The following is an 11,025-nucleotide window of genomic DNA, read 5'->3' on the forward strand; positions in this document are numbered from 1 at the left end:
CATTAGGGGAATGCCCCAATGAACCAACTGAAAGTGGAAAGTATCCTGAACTGAACATGCCTAGCTGACACATACAGCCTCTCTACATGGAGCACTATCAAATAATGAAGTTTCCCCTTGTGGTTCCAAGACTGACAGGAAACCCATAGCTTCCTACCCGAGTGGAGAGAAGAGGGTATATTGTACCCAATAGTGCTAGTCCAGGAAAAGACCAAACTTCACAACCCAGTTAAAGTTTCTGTTGAATTCACATCATTTGCACACCTTCAAAAAGTAGAACCCAGGGCCTAGGGAAATGGCCTAGTGGTTAATGTGTTTCTGCCTGCAAAGTCCAGGGACCCCAGTTCTATTCCCCAGGACCCACATAAGCCAGATGCACAAGGGGGGGGGCAGGCCTCTAGAGTTTATTTGCAGTGGCTGGAGGGCCTGGCACACCCATTCTCACTCTCTCTGTCTCTCCCTCTGTCTGTCTCAAATAAATAATTTAATAAATTTTTTTAAAAAGTAGAACACAGGGCTAGAGAGATGGATTTGCAGTTAAGGCACTTACCTGCAAAGCCTAAGTACCCATGCTCAACTCTCCAGATCACATGTTAGCCAGACGCACATGCCCACTAAGTGGTGAAAGCATCGAGAGTTCTATTACAGTGGCTGAGGCCCTGGCACACTAATTCTCTCTCTCTCCTCTCCCTCTGTCTCCCTGTGTCTCTCACTAATATAAAGAAAGTAAAAAAGAAAAATTAATGTAGAGAATAGCAAATTGAACCATTCTAAATCGGATTGTTTCTGGTGGTGACTAGTTCATCCATACAGTTTGATCATCCCTTCTTTCTCTCCCTTACATGACATGAACTACATACATGGAAGAGGTTGGCAATTGTGAAGTTTGCTGTTCACAATTAGGTTATTGGTCTTAAAATTACCTTTCTGGCATTTTTTTTTAATTTATTAGTTTTCTTTTCGGCAAATACAGGCAGTTTGGTACCATTGTTTAGGCTCATCCATGACCTACCAACTCCCAATGGCCCCTCCTTGTTGATGTAAATGGGTCATGCACTATGGAGTTAGCCCACAGTTATTGGTACGATAAATGTCTCTGCATATCATGACCCAACATGTGACTCTGACATTCTTTCCGCCCCCCCCTCTTCCGCAAAATTTCCCTGAGCCATGTTGGGTTCTCTGGCATTATTTTTTAATTAACAACTTTCATACTTACAGACAATAAGCCATGATAATTCTCTTCCCTCCCCCACTTTCCCCTTCACAAATCCGCTTTAAAATTATTTTATACAGATTGTTGTCACTCAGCCGGAAGTAGCTGCCAGCTGCAAGTTGTTCCTGGACCTAGCCAGTCTTGTCTTCCATTATGAATGTGGCTTCTTGGCTTACTGGAGATGCGTATACGGGTTGAGTAGTCCAACGTGAATTCACATCCATTTCTTCCTTGTCTGTGAGCACCATAGGAGTATCACAGTAAGAGCGAACTCAACTTAATAGCCCATCTTTAAGTTTTGCATGGTCAAGCGACGCAGTTCTGGTTCAAAAGATCCAAAGCTGGCTGACAGCTGCAATCCTCCTCCTTGAAACATACAACTGTGAAAAGTAAAACCACTGGCTGTGGTTGGCAATGGACAAAGGTGAAGTGAACCTAAAACACTGACTATGTTGTGTAACCATACTGTATCATAATGGAAGCCCTAGCTGAACTTGTTTATTTTTTACTCATTTTTTTCCATTGTGGTAAAATACAACACAGATTATCCTCTTAACGCCCTAAGTATAAACCTTTGCAATGTTAAATACATTTATATTGTACAAATAGTACCACCCACCATCTATCACTGTAACTTTTTAAAAAATTTTTTTATTTATTTATTTGAGAGCGACAGACACAGAGAGAAAGACAGATAGAGGGAGAGAGAGAGAATGGGCGCGCCAGGGCTTCCAACCTCTGCAAACAAACTCCAGATGCGTGCGCCCCCTTGTGCATCTGGCTAACGTGGGACCTGGGGAACCGAGCCTTGAACCGGGGTCCTTAGGCTTCACAGGCAAGCGCTTAACCACTAAGCCATCTCTCCAGCCTGATCACTGTAACTTTTGATGGTTTTCAATACTGGGGAGTGAGTCCCATTAGGCATGCAGTCTTACTATCGAGTCATGCCCATTGTACTCAACTCCATCGTTGCTTTTAAGCTTGCAAAATTGAAATTCTGCACACATTAATTAATAGCTCCAGATTTCCTCTTCCCCAAGCCCTCAACAGTCACTATTTGACTTCCTATGATTTTGGATTAGTCTAGGTAGATCACATAAATGGGATAAACCAGTATTTATAGGACAGTGTCCTCAGCTCATTGATGCTGTTGCATGTAGCAGGATCCCCATTCTTTTAAAGGCTCAATAATATCCCAGTGTATGTCAACTTTCATTTAACAAATTCACTCATCTACGGGTAGCTTTTACATTTCCTGATGAGTATGGAGGTATAAGTATCTCTTTGAGAGTTTTCTCAGGATGACTACCACTAAGCATGGCAGAAGGGGCTGCTGGGAACAGGCGTAGACTTCACCGGGGGATTCCTGAAGCTGTGGTTCTGGAAGATGTGGATTCTTTCCTGAAACAATCTGGGAGTGGGACTTCAGATACAGTATTAGAGAAGCTGGATGAATAGTATCAGAAGTACAAGTTTAGGGAACTCAACCTTGCTCCAAGGAAAAGGAGGCTAAAAGGTCAGTTTCCTGAAATTAAGCAGACTTTGGAAATTCTAAAATACATGCAGAAGAAATAGCAGTTCACTAATTCAATAGAGAACGGAATCTTACTGGCAGACAACCTATACTGAGAAGCTGCAGTTCCTCTTACTGATAAAGTGTGCCTGTGGCTGGGGGGGCTAATGTAATGCTTGAATATAGCATTGATGAAGCTCGGGTATTATTGGAAAAGAATTTATCAACAGCTAAAAAGAATGTCGATTCTCTGAAGGAAGACCTTGACTTTCTTTGAGATCAATTTGCTACTGCGGAAGTCAATATGGCCAGAGTTATAGTTGGAATATAAAAAGAAGAAACAAAGATGACTCCACCAAGCACAAATCATAATGCTGGCAATTGGAAACGTGCTTCAAGTTTCCAAGCAGGTTATTTTATTTTATTTTATTTTATTTTATTTTATTTTATTTTATTTTATTTATTATTTAAGACCTTTATTAACAGGTGCTTGCAGTTTGTGGGCTTTTTTTTTTTTAAATCAAGTTGTAAACTTTTTATTACAAATTAAAAATGAAGTTCTTAAAAATCGCAACTTGACCAGATATGAAACAATTTAAAAACCTTTAAAGGTATAGTGAGAAAAACCAGGCTTTAAAAAAAAAAAAAAGCGTTTGTCATTACCAAAAAGAGACATCTTTAGGTAAAAATAATAAAAACCCCATGCTGCATAGTCAATGCAGATAGTTCTAGTTTATCTGGTCAATGGGCAAAAAGCAAGCACCTAAGGTCTTCAGCTCTAATCTTTTGTTCATTTCTTATTGCTGGAATTTCATATTCGTTTCTCCTTGTTGGATGACTAAACCGGATGATGGTAAAGATGGTCAGCCGGCATTGACTCAGCCCCGCCCTGCTCAGCCTCGGGAGCGGACGAATTTTCATCTGGTGGATCGGCTGCTTTAGGGTTCCCCGGGCGTCTGCGCCGGTAATTGAAGTTGCGGCGGTACCGACGTTGAGGTGGCTGCTGACCTTGGGTGTCATCTCCTCGATTTTCCTTGTCCTCTTCATTGCCAGCCTCTCTGGGCTGTCTTTGGCGAGGAGGACCCCTGCGGAATCGTGGTCTATAACCCCGATACATATTCTGTCTCACTGGTCCACCTTGCTCTCCTGCACCCTGGTTGTCAGCACCCTCCATCTCTTCTCCCTGCACAGGAGGTTGGAAGACTGTGGTCCACGCCCACAGGCCCTCCTCATGTGGTCAGGTGGGAGCCTGGCCCGCGGTAGGGTCTGCGTCCTTGGGCCTGTCCTTCAAGGAGCGCTCTCCATCCTTCATTCTTTCCCCCGCTCTCACTGTTCTGCTAGTTCTGCTGGTAACTGCGTGGAGGACCCCACGACCTGGACAGCGTCTGCAATGGTTACGGTCTGCGCACCCTTTTCTCCTTCAACATCAGACTCCACAGTCTCTCCATCTCCTACACTGCGAAGGTGCTTCCTGGGGTTGTTCTTCTTTATGGCAGTCTGGTGTACAAATACATCTTCCTGTTGATGAAACCATATCCATTCCTTACATTGAACCATTTTACTGCTCCCAAAACCTTTGTGGGGATGACCTTCTTGTCCCCGCGGGCTGGCGCCGCGGATGCCGCCGGGCCGCCGCTCCCTGCGCCGCTGCCCGTGGTGCCGGCTTGGTGTCGGGGCGCTGAGGGCGGCGGGGTCTGCTGGGCGCAGCGGTGGTGGGGCTGCTCAGGGCTCTCTGGGGTCTGCTCTCCGCTCCCGATAGCGATCGAACTCCCAAGCAGGTTATTTTAAATAACCCCGTGTTTAACCTTAAAGATCAACACAACTTTGAATGATTTCTTTTTCATAGAAAGAATAGTTAAAACTTTAAAATCCATTTCATTTATTTATAACAGCAAAATTAGTTGCAAATATTTTATGAAATTACTGGTACTTTTTTTCATATTTGCCAACAAAATTGGTGCTGACTTCATCATTTTATTTTTGTCTGTTATAAGCCAACTCTTAACTGAAATGGCTGAAAACTGTAAGGAATGCTGTGGAGGCTGCACATGCTGGGCACCAGCAGTTTGCTTTTTCTGTTTTGATTGATGGATGTTATTCTCACTTGATGGAGCCAATCTTTTAGAGGTAGGAAAGACAGATGGCTCTGATATTTGTAAACTTGTTTGTCTTTAGTTCCTGTAGTACATTATAGTCCTTTGTTGCTGTTGTTTTCTGCCAATGGGGTTTCATATATTGAAACTGCCAACCAGTAACATTTATGATATTCTGAACCTGCCAAAAAAAATGGTCATTTGACTTTCTACATAGAATGACGACTATCAAGACAACACTTTCAACTCCAAATAAATTCATGGTGTCTTTGTGATGCCAGTATAAGGGAGATCTTGGTAAATGTGAGATAGCACTACCCACTCAAAACCTTTAGACAATTTTGTGTTATATAACCATCCTCCAGAGCATCTTGAACAGGAAGTTAAGATAAATGTAAATCTGCAGTGTTTGGAAAAAGTTACACATTTTTTTCATTTATGTTAAAATTGCACAGGAACAGTAAAATATCTGTGGAAAGCCACTGATACTATGGCAAAAATATTTGGCAAGAGATTCTTCTAAACCTCATGTGCTGTTTCATGTCCATGTAGTTTAAAAAAAGTATACTTGTATGATGTTTTGTAGTTCAGGTTGCTATTAAAACAGTGCTGTCAAACAAAGGTATGTCTTTGAGAATCTGCTTTAATTCTTGTGAGGTTATATCCAGAAGTGAAATTGTTGGATCATATAGAAATTATGTTTTATTCTTCAAGGAATTACCATCCTGATTTTTACAGAAATAATCCCTCTTAATATGTAGCCAATTTTTTTTTTTTTTTTTTTTACAAACGTAATAAGACCATTAATGGGGAAAGGACATTCTTTTTAACAAATAATGGGAAGAAGACATACGTGAGGAACTATTTCTGAACTTACTGTTCTGTGATAGTCTATAATGTTCTGTGTTGGTCTATATGTCTAATCTGCCAGTGCCACTGTTTGAATTATTGTTGTTTTAAAGAACAATTGCCAGGAAGTTTGAATCTTCTAAATCTGTTCCGTTTTAAGGTTTTAATCTAAACTTCCTTCTACATGAAAAAAAAAAAAAAACCCTCTGGTTTTCTATTAACTATTGTTGCACACAGAATAGATATTTTGACATAAAGAGTTTTTGGACTTGAATTCAATACTAAAATAGCATCCAAAAATAGTTAACATTTACTTCAGTCTTTCTAATATGGAAGATAACATCACTATCAAGATGAATATAAGTAAGCTGTCTTTGGATAATCTTACTGGTAACTGTAGTTTATTTCCTTATATGGGAACTTTGTGGTAATCTGAATTCATTTAAGATACTTGAAATGTTTCTAAACTCAGTGTTGTATGCTGTTTCTTCTCAGTTGGACATATATTGTGGTTTGTATGTAAAATGTCCCCCATAATTTGAACATTTGGTTCCCAGCTGTTTGTACTGTTTTGGGAGGTTGTAGAATTTTGAGGAGATGAGGCCTAGCTGGAGGAAGTGGCACTCTGGGGTTGCAGGACATGACGCTTTCTGTTCTCGTTCTGTGTTTTTGATTCGCTGAAGTGTCAGCCAGCACCCTCGTGGTCCCATGGTAATAGCCACAAGCCAATCCTACCATCATATCTTCCTGGCCATGAAGGTCTGTACACTCCAACCACAAGTCCAAATATGTTGTTCCTTCCTTAAGTTGTTTCTGTCAGGCATTTGGTCACAGTGAAGGGAAAGTCAGTAATACAGTATGTTGGTTGCCATCTTGAATCAGAGCAGCTGTGATCATCCTCACCAGACCTTGACTGATGAGTCTCACATTGCCATGTGAGAAGGTCCATGCAGCCTCTCTCCCTCTACAAGGATATGTAGAAGTCCAATGACTGTACAATTCTGAATAAATCTTTTATCTCTAACCACAAGATTTATAACCTCAAGAATTGGTTACTTGGAAAATAAATTGATCCAATAAGCTTTGTATCCTTTCCAAATGCCAACACATTTCATCATATATTGTTTTAATTACTAAGTTTTAAATTTACATTATTCACTATAATTTTTAATATCAAATAACAAAAATAATTTTTATAGAGTATCTTTATTTCCATTATTGTTTTCTTTAGGATCTTTTCCATTGGTTTTTCTTTTTTTTAATTGACAACTTCCATAATTCCCATGGTAATTAGCTCCCTCCCCCCCCCACTTTCCCTCTTAAAACTCCACTCTCCATCATATCCCCTCCTTCTCTCAATATGTCTCTCTTTTATTTTAATGTCATGATCTTTTCCTCCTATTATGATGGTTTTGTGTAGGTAGAGTCAGGCACTGTAAGGTCATGGATATCCAGGCCATTTTGTGTCTGGAGGAGCATGTTGTAAGGAGTCCTACCCTTCCTTTGGCTCTTACATTCTTTCTGCCAACTCTTCCACAATGGACCCTGAGCCATGGAAGGTATGATTAAGATATTCAGTGCTGAGCACTCTGTCACTTCTCAGCTCCATGGTGCCTTCTGAGTCATCCCAAGGTCACTGCTATCTGAAAAGATAAGGTCCTTTAACCAAAAGTGAGAGTAGCATTAATATATGGGTATGAACATTAAGAGAAGTGCTAACTGGGCAGTTTGATAAGCATAGTATATAAATTTAGCCAGACAGCAGCAGACATTACTCCCCTAGCACTCATGATTACTCTAGTTGTAGGTTTTCAGTATCAGGGATGTATTCCCTCCCATGGAGCACACCTCCAGCCAAATTAGAGGGCAGTTGGTTTATCCCATAAGAGACGTGCCTCTATTTTGCACCCATTGGCTCATTTAGCCTGGATGGCCAAATATAAGGCTTGCAGTGTCCACTGTTGGGTATCTTCATTGGTGATTTCTCTCTCCCATTGAGCTTTCTGTCAGCTGGTCTACATGACGGAGGTTTTCAGCTCAGCTCCAGCAGGGTTTCTCAGTGACCTTGCAGCCCAAGTATGTGGAGTCTTCAGCAATAGGATCTTACCATCTATTCCTGGTGGGAAACCAAGGGACTCAGCAATGGCCTGTAATGTTTTGGGGGCATCAGGGACCTCCCTGGCCAACAGCTCACTGGAAGGTATCCTATGCCTGGCACTGAAAATTTTCTGGTAACAATCTATGGCTCCAGAGAGAGAGAGAGAGAGAGAGAGAGAGAGAGAGAGAGAGAGAGAGAGAGAGAGAGAGAGAGAGAGAGAGAGAGAGGGAGAGAGGGAGGGAGGGAGAGAGAGAGAATGGGTACACCAAGGTCTTTCAGCCAGTGAATGAACTCTCCAGATGCATGCACCCCCTTGTGGCGCATGCACATCACTGGTTGGTTGTGTCACTGTGAATCGGGCTATGTGGGACCTAGAGAGTCAAACATGCATTATTAGGCTTCACAGGCAAGCACCTTAACTGCTAAGCCACCTCTCCAGCCCTAGAATATCTTTGATAAATGCAAGGAAAGTGTGATGGTTATTATTTCCAAAGTTCTCATTTTCATCTCTAAAAAGGATTAGCAATTATTTTCCTTGAAGTCACAGATTCATTTTCAGGAAATTGTCTTGACAAATATCAGTTCAGTATAGCCATATCTTTTCAGGTAAAAATGAGGCTGTGAGTGGCAGTGTTTCCCATGTACTGAAAAAAGTAGGGTCTTATCACACATGAATCAATAGCACAAGACCATGTCTTTAAGACAACCATTGTATTTGGTAAACTTCTGCTTCCTACTGTCAGAAAGAACATTAACCACATATGCATGTACATATTTAGGAACCTTAATAATGTCTACATCATCAAAGTCATTGTGAAAGAAAACTTTTCATTTCTGAAATGTGTTTGCTGAGTATATAGTAATGAGAATAGAGACAACTAATTCAGTTTCAGAGTATCGATAAGTCTCTGTGTATTTATATAATTGCTATAGTTTCTTGCCCTTGGTTTCTTACATAATAATCTGATAAAATATAAGAAATTATTTTGATTCTTTTGTATTTTGGAGGAATTGATTTGTGACCTAGAATATGACCTATTTTAGAGATGTTTCCATGGGTTGCTGAGAATATTATCTGTATATTCATTAAGGCCATATGATGTTGCTTTAGGTTAACTGAAGTTTCTTTATAATTTTTACTTTAACATATGTAAAGATGAGCATGGGATATTGAAGTTTCCCAGTATTGGTGTACCAGCACATACATGACTTCTCATGCCTATTAATGTTTGTTTTATGAAATGTGGAACCCCAAAATTTTGTGCATGTATTTTTATAATTGTTTTATCTTCCTAATAACAATGCCCTTTATTCATATGTAGTAGCATTCTTAATCTTTCCTGACTGATTTTGGTTTGAAATCTACTTCATCTGTTATCAAAACTGCAACATTAATTTGTTTGAGAGTCCATGTGCTTGATGGGCTTCCATGCTTGAACCCTCAGCAGGTGGGTGTCTTTCATGGTGAGGTGTCACTCTTGGTGACAGTCAGTTGAGTCTTTTTTTTAAAATCCAATCAGCCAGTGTGTATATCCTTGTTAGTGGAGGCCATTTCTTTTTGAGGTTATTATTGAAAAATATTTACTAATTCCTATAATCATGTTGTTGTCTGGCTGATTGGATTACTGCTATTTTCTTTCTCTCATCTTAGTATTATGAATGTGCTGGCTTGCTGTTGAATATGACAGATTTCTTAATTCTTTTTAAAAATATTTTTACTTATTTATTTGAGAGACAAAGAGAATAGATGCACTAGGGCCTCCAGCCACTGCAAACGAATTCATCACATGCGTCCCCTTGTGCATCTGGCTTTATGTGGGTCCTGGGGAATTGAACCTAGGTCCTTTGGTTCTGCAGGCAAGCGCCTTAACCACTAAGCAATCTCTTCAGTCCCCTCCTTCCTAGTTTTTATTTGTTCAATTCCACTCATGAAACTTATTCTTCCCTGTGCTCTTGGGGTTGAAAATTTCTTCCTCCTCTGTTTATAGTATTCCATTACATACATCTGAATTGCTGGCTAGATGGTCACAATGGCCTTTCGTTATGTTTATTTGAAATATCCTTATACCTCTTATGCCTGTCATTTTTCTTTAAAATTTGACTGGAAGTTATTTGCTTTCAGGTTTTTCATCATCCATGTTTCTGTGGTTTGTGTGTGTGCGTGGTTGGGTTTACATGTGTATGGGTGTGCATGCATGCATGTGCACATGCATATGGAACCTGGAGCTTAACCTTGACCACCCTCATCAATTGCTCTCCATTTTATTTACTGAGATGAGGTCTCTCTACTGAACACAGAGCTCACCAGTTCGCTGCTACTCTAGCTGTGGTGGTTTGATTATAATGTCCCCCATAGACTCAGGTATTTTTGATTAAGATATGTGTGTGTGTGTGTGTGTGTGTGTGTGTGTGTGTGTATATTCTGTATATAATATATATATATTTTATATATTTTTTATTTATATATTATATATAATACATACATATATAATACATACATACATACACATACATACATACATACATACATACATATATATATATATATATATATGGGGTTTTTGAAGTAGGGTCTTGCTGTAGCCTAGGCTGACCTGTAATTCATTATGTAGTCTCAGGGTGGCCTTCAACTCATGGTGATCCTCCTACCTCTGCCTCCCGAGTGATGGGATTAAAGGTGTGTGCCACCATTCCCAACCTGATTAAAATATTTTTTATTAAGCTTCCTATTTAAGTTTCCAGCAGGCAGTGCACTGCTGGAAGAAGTAAGTCAATGGGGAGGTAGATCTTGAGTGCAGTCCTAATAGGTGTTGAGAGCCAACTTGAGCTCTGGCCTTTTTTTTTCTCTCTCTGCTGTGGATGTATGGTGAAGTGAACCAGCTTTTTCCACCATGATGATGCTTCCCCTGGACTCTGTATGTCTGCAATAAACCCTTTCCTCCCATATGATTCTTCTGCTTGAATGTTTGTCCCAGCAAGGAGAAGATAACTGGAACACTAGCTGAGCAGCTGACCCCAGGGATCCCCAACTCCATCTCCCAAATTCTTGGCACAACTGTCCACCACTAATGTGGGTGCTGAGGATTCAAACTCTGGTCCTCACATTTTCAAGGCAAGCTCTGCATCCACTCACCAGTTATCTAACTCTTTGGTGGTTATCATGGTTGCTCATGATAAATCTTATTTTCTGATGCTTTTGTAGATGAATTGGTATGCTTTTTTCTTATAGCATTTAGTATTGTTTCTTTGCTTTATT

The 11,025-nt window shown here is 40.3% G+C and overlaps 2 pseudogenes; one reads left to right on the forward strand and one right to left on the reverse strand.

The window, feature by feature from the left end:
* Window positions 1-2,533: 2,533 nt before the first annotated feature.
* On the forward strand, window positions 2,534-3,101 carry LOC101613873 (annotated as a pseudogene).
* A 466-nt stretch (window positions 3,102-3,567) lies between these two features.
* On the reverse strand, window positions 3,568-6,381 carry LOC101613588 (annotated as a pseudogene).
* Between the last annotated feature and the right edge of the window lie 4,644 nt (window positions 6,382-11,025).

Source organism: Jaculus jaculus, chromosome 16, assembly GCF_020740685.1.
Source record: "Jaculus jaculus isolate mJacJac1 chromosome 16, mJacJac1.mat.Y.cur, whole genome shotgun sequence".
Taxonomy (NCBI): Eukaryota; Metazoa; Chordata; class Mammalia; order Rodentia; family Dipodidae; genus Jaculus; species Jaculus jaculus.